The sequence below is a fragment of the Meleagris gallopavo genome, chromosome 10, assembly GCF_000146605.3.
Source record: "Meleagris gallopavo isolate NT-WF06-2002-E0010 breed Aviagen turkey brand Nicholas breeding stock chromosome 10, Turkey_5.1, whole genome shotgun sequence".
NCBI lineage: Eukaryota > Metazoa > Chordata > Aves > Galliformes > Phasianidae > Meleagris > Meleagris gallopavo.
The window spans coordinates 7,751,647-7,757,991 of record NC_015020.2 but is presented as its reverse complement, the minus strand read 5'-3'; the positions used below and the strand labels follow the sequence as shown (position 1 = coordinate 7,757,991).

General features: G+C 37.7%; 1 long non-coding RNA gene across 1 annotated transcript; it reads left to right on the top strand.

Annotated features, from left to right (window-relative positions):
* Positions 1-741: 741 nt before the first annotated feature.
* Positions 742-6,335, top strand: LOC109369221. Its single transcript, XR_002117960.2, has 3 exons — positions 742-1,005; positions 3,629-3,721; positions 4,940-6,335. It is a non-coding gene; the product is annotated as an uncharacterized LOC109369221 (long non-coding RNA).
* Positions 6,336-6,345: the final 10 nt, after the last annotated feature.

Below are 6,345 nucleotides of genomic sequence, written 5' to 3'. Positions count from 1 at the left end.
AAAAAAAAAAAATAAAATAATATATATATATACAGATATATATCCTGTACTCTAATTGTAGTGCTCGCAGACTTTATAGTATTCATACTGTCCTCTTCATGTGGAAATAAGAGCCCTAATCATCTCAAAAAAACCAAAAACCAAAAAACAAACAAACAAAAAAACCCCCACCAAAACAGCAGCAACAGCTAAACCATAGCAACAACACAGGCTTTTACCCAGTTGCTCCAGTAGGATTTTGGTAAGGTGTTGATGATGTACGTAAGTGAAATCAGAAATTTTGCTGTACTTCTTGTACAAAGCCATTAGATTTTCTTATTATTCTAAAGATACCTTTATTTTTAATGTAGATGTTATTGCTGACTTTTCCTTAAAACAAACTTCAGGGCAGCAGAAAGCAATAAGGAAGACTGATTTGCTAAAGATTGTGAAGAATCTGAGCTGCTCTTTCAATATATCAGATCCCAGATAATCTCCTACATGCATTATATAATTTCAACTGTAATTTCCTGTGTGGCTCCTTAGCAGCATGTGTTTCTGAGAAAGACAGGTGCTACAGCATCTCTAGTAACTTGGATTTTTTTTTTCCCCATTAAATTCTGAGGATTATGATAGCAAATAATTCATCCAGCTAAAATCAGAGTTTTCAACTGTTACTGCTCCTTCCCTTAGGAGGGGTTCAACCTGTGTTTGAAGACAACCCAAAGCCGGACTTTCTGATTCTGGCTATGTGCTGATGTAATTTTCATTGTGGGTTAGATTTATCATTGTGGCAATTTGTACAAAACAAATGCAGAAGAAAAACATTTGTATACTTCATTTGTTACAGGGATTCCTGTTGTGGAAGTCAGAGTGGTACTTTGCCTGCACATCTCTACTTCATCCACACTGCTGGAAATGCCTTTCTAATATGACTGATCTAAGAAAGAGTCATCTGGTTCTACACACGACTGAGGTGGATAGGAATCGATCTCTAACACTAAACCAAAGAATTCTGGACAGTAGGTTGGTATTTGCTCCCATGTCTTTGCTATGACTGATTTTTATTTTTTTTAATTACTAATTTTCTGAGGCTCTGCTAGTTCAACAGCACTACAAATGTTTTGCTCATTTTTTCATTTCTTTTTACACTTCTCATCTGACTCCAATTTGTGCTGTTCCCTCCTGTTCGCCAAGCCTGACTACAGTAATTTCAGTGGTAACTACAGGAGCTGAAGGGATGGTGACTGAAGTCAGTGGTAAACTGAGTTAGAAACCTCACAATACTGCTTCAGGCAGCAAAACTGTTAATAGTAGAAAGAAAGTTTGTACTTTAATGAACATATATGCAGAATTAGTTCAGGACTGCTATCTGTGATCTACTACCTTTTTCTTTTTTTTTTTTTAATTTGCTGCACAGCAGAAAATTACCTGTCATTAACTTTTTTATTAGTGATTGACTTTTTTTTAGTTCCTAGGAGAAGCAACACTTCCAAATATTGTTGAATTAGGTATTTACTATGAATATATTTTTCATTTTAATTATGCATAGTTTTTACTTGAATATTTTGCTAATAAGTTTAATTGACCCGTTGAAGTATCCATGTATGACTTTTAATAGTTGAGAATTCTTATTCAGTTGTATCAAGCAAATGAAAGAATGAAGGCCTAAAGATTAACAAGAGAAGGGTTAAGTAATTCCACCTAATTGAAGATTGGTATGTCTAAAAAGTGCTCAGATTAGAAATATTAAAAGTATCTGTGTAACGTTCTCCACTACACCACAAAATGACTGTAATTCAGTGTATAATGTTGAATGATACGTGCTGCCTACAAAAGGAAGCTTTTAGAAATAGTTAGGAGACAAATGTTAAAACTGAGGGAAAGAAAGCTTCTGATGAAAACTAACAGCAACAAAACAGCAAAACGCACCTTGAAGATCACTGTTGCCCCAGAGCATAATAAGCTCCTGCTAATAGCCTCACTTTACAGTAGAACCACCCAAACTGGATCAGGTCCTGACAGGCGTGCTGAAGATGAGCACTGTCCACAGACTGACGTATTCAAGATAGCAAGGCAGTTCTGTTAGGGCCTGCCATGTTTTAGAGCTGAGCAGCCCACGTATGCCCTGCACAGAGCTGCAGACAGAACTGTAATTAATCAGGCAGAGATCCTCTTCTTCAGTCTCAACAAAGCAGCCTTCTAGCCTAGCTGAAGGTTTGTAGTTGCTACCTGATGTCACACTGAAAAGTGGGATTTGTTCTTGGTACAACTGAAAGATGACAATTGTGTGCTTGGTTCTCTTTTCTCTACACGTAGCCTGTTTTTTTTCCCGCCTAGAACATAACCTCTTCAACAGCCTCATTCTGTGCTGATATGCAGTTAGTTTCCTTTGAGTCTTTGCAAGTGAGATGGAAACATATATACATATTAAAAAAAAAAAAAAGCCTCTGTGCTTCTTACTTGAAGGATTTTGTTGTTTTACTTTAAATCCCAACAGATGCAATTCTATCCCAAACTTTTTATTATTACAATGTATTGTACTTCCCAGGTGCTAGGGACGCCTGACCTCCTGCCTGGAGCAGCTGAAGGGCTGAGGCAGCAGCCACCTGCAGAACCTCACTGTGAGCAACACTATATTGGTGGCACACTGCCAAATGCAAATCAAGTCTTCATGAAGGACTAAGGATGCCCACAGCACTTCACTTTAGCAGTAAAATTTTTATAGGGCTTATTAAGCTCGGGAAAAGCAAAAACTTGGGTGCCAGTTCAAAATCAGGGACTTTTAGTAATTTATTTTGTGTAGGATGAGTATGTGTCCAAAACTAAGTGGCTAACAGGTTTATATTTGATTATACAGAATGCACAGACCTTGGAATAGAGTGAGAAGCAATTAAAATATTATTTCTGCATTTCTTGGGGAAAAAATAAAGCATTCCAGTGTGCCAGAGAGCTTGAACTTACATTCTAAAACTCACATAGTAAACACCAGTGTTTAGATGGACAGTTGTGGCAAGACTCCTCACTTATGGAAGTACCTGAATAACAGGCAGTGCACAATTCTATTTAACTACTTGGTAGCCTGAAAAAATAGCTTTTTTTTGTTGTTGTTCTTGCTCATTCTCTGCCTCTTGCCATGGCATCTCTCTATTCTGGCTTCTTGCCCAGGAGGGAAATTCCTAAACTCCAAAGTACTTGAAAATGGAGGAGATAAGGGAATCTAAGGGTGTGCACTTCATCCTTCTCCTTTTTATTTTCTTTTTTAGCATATGCATATATCAGGTCCCAATCACATTGCTAAATAATGTTGTTCAAATAACAGGTTTTTTCACACTATTTACATTTGTATTGCTAGCATTAACGTGAAATGCTGTTACCAACAGCTTTTGGTAGTATCAGAAACCCAATGAATCTTTAAAAGCTTTCTACTAAAGCATTTTGCAGATAATTTTTGTAGATCAGTTTAAAAGTGCCTGTGGTGCTGCCTGTGTCGCTATATATTGAACAATGTGACTAATCAGTTGCCAGTAGGCTATGTTCAATGCTTTTTATGATGTGCTTATCTTGCTCCCTATAACCTTGGTATTTAGTTTTTATTTCAGTGTAACTTTAGAGGAAGCTCCCAATCTTTTTTTTTTTTTTTCTATAGTGTAAATATAGATTTTTGGATGATACTGTGGAAGAAGTCAGTCAGAACGGTCCACATGCATGGTATTTGAAGAGAGAACTGGGACTTGACTCTGTAAGTAGTTATGTCTGTGTAATTCTCTTATCTGAGCTGCTGGGTTGCAGGGTTCTGGTGGTTCTGTTTACAAATATGCCACATGACATAAACACACAAATGTGGCTGCCTATTCTTTGAATCAATTTTTTTGTTGAGTTCAATGACATAATCAGCAAATAACTGAAGTACTGGATTTATTTATTTATTTATTTTAAACAATAGGCATGAAACAAAATCACTGTTTGTCCCATGGATTTTACACTGGCACTGGGTAATCCAGGGAAACACTACATGTGAATGAGCGCTCTTATTGCTCCCTGCCTAATGAAACAGTGATTTTGCTGGTGGGCAATTCCAGAATTACTTCATCTGTCTCTAGGTAATTTGCACACAGGATTAAAAATATGTATTTTTTTGTTCATGCTCCTTTAAAAAAAATTATTACAAATTAATGTAGTAATTGTTAACGTGTTTCAGTACCTGTCAGCAGACTGCAGGAACCAGGTAGGTGCTGGACACAGAGGTTTTGTTATGGCAAGAAGGTTTACAAAAACTCATCACAGTGAGTGTGTTATTTGTTTCTACTTTGTTTTGTCCAATACTGGTGCAATGTAAAAAAAAAAAGCGGTTAAAAAAAACAACTGAACAAACAAACAAAAAACCTTTGATAAATAATGTATACTATTTGCATTATGCCTTTCTGCCCTCACACATTTCTTGCTTTCTTCCTGTTTAGATTTATAAAATAGTTAACTGGTGTGCATATATTTCCCAATGAATATGAAGATTACATATTTATATACACACATACATATTCAGTAGGGAATCTGGTAATATACATTTTTTCTTAATTTCTTTTTTTTTATTTAGAGAAAAAATCCAAAGTAGAGATGTTTGTTCCTTCCTTTGCTATGGCATCTGTCTTCTGTTTTCTAATTTATCTGAGGTTTTTGTATGAAGATGATTCAAATAGAAAATTATTTTTTTCTAATTATTGTCTTTGTGCTAAGTTTCTCATTGCCAAGCACCTGAATACCACAAATACTGTAGGTGATGTACTCCCATGTTATCAAACAAATGCTCAAGGTACAGCTTATAATGTTGAAAAATAGAAAAATAAATTGACCTTGATGAAGTGTGTCTTCTTTTGTCTGTTCCCAGGAAAGTTTATTTCAGGTATTTCTACTGCTGAAATGATTAGAGTTAACAGCTTTTTCCCTCCATTTTATTTTACAGGGTCTCTTCATCTTCCTGATATATGGGGTGTACAACACAGAGGTAAGTCTGCTTGGAGTATCTCAAGGCTGACAGAGTGAATGAGAGAAATGACAGGTTTCTTATCTTGATAACTGAGGGACAAAGTTGGCTTTCCATATGAGTGTCCTACTGCCCTTCATGCTTGGACTAGCTTATATGCATCCCAGCTTACCATTAAACACAGACACCCTGAATAAAGGGACAGACTCATTTCTCATAGGCATTGACTAATATTTTACTGCTGCTTTAAGTTTTTTTTTAATTCCTGGTCTGTCTTTTAACACTTAGCTAAACCTGACAGTCCTCAACTTCCATAATTTAATTTGCGATTGAAAACACGCTGTTAACTTAAATGCTCTTTAAAGAAACTGTTTAAAAAAACTGTTTAAAATATAAAAGGAACTCATTTTATATATGTGCCCTCAAAATTTTGATGGGAGTAGAAATTGCATCCAATTACATCTTTACATTAATTAGATACTTTTCAGATGTCAGAATCTGACCCAAGGCTTCTAACAGTTAGGTCTGTGGAAGTACTTCATGTGTACAAGTTGAATTCTGATAAGGGAATATTTTATTTTGCATAAGAATCAAAAGGAATTTACCCAGCTTCTTTCACTGCTTCTATTCTGTCTGCATTACTGGTAGCAGGCTGCACTAATATATACAATTCTAAGGTGTTAAGCTAAGGTAGTCCTGCAGTTTAGATGTTTATAGAATTTGGAATTCCTTAATAGAACTCTACGGAAATATGAAAGGCTTCCAAGGTCTATGGTGAGAAATGAAGCAGGATTTTATTCAGATGTTATTAGCACGTAACAGCCCACGAGAAAAACGCTGATGTAGTGTTCTGGATACTTTCACAGACACACACAGAAAGGCATTTTGAGAGATGGAAATTATTTCTGCTGTGAGGACAAATTATTTCTGTACATGCATGGAGTGCATACTCTGCCCATGAGCCTCTTTGTGTGTTTTTTCTCATTGTGGGCCTGAGAAGGCAGCACCCGGGGCAGGAGAGCCTTCAGTGGTAGGGTCATGGTGACTGCGTGTGTAAGAGGTGCCAGGGGCTGCAGCTGGGCAATTTCACCTTATTTTGTGGCTGCAGCTTGCTGCTGAGAGCGCTTCCGTTGACTCAGCGGAGCATAGATACGTAAGTCATGGCCCGTAGTTGAGACGAAGGCAGCGGTACTGCAAGACTAACTTTAATTGGGCGCTGCAGCCTTGGCGCTGCAGGAACGCGGCCCTGTCCATGCAGTCATTACCCACGCGCCATGTATGTCAGCGCTCTGCGTATCCTCCGGGCACCCGAGGTTAAGCGCGGCACCAAGCGCCGCCTGCGGGCGCTAGGGCGGCGGGGGCTAGCTGCGGAGCGCCGCGGGGAC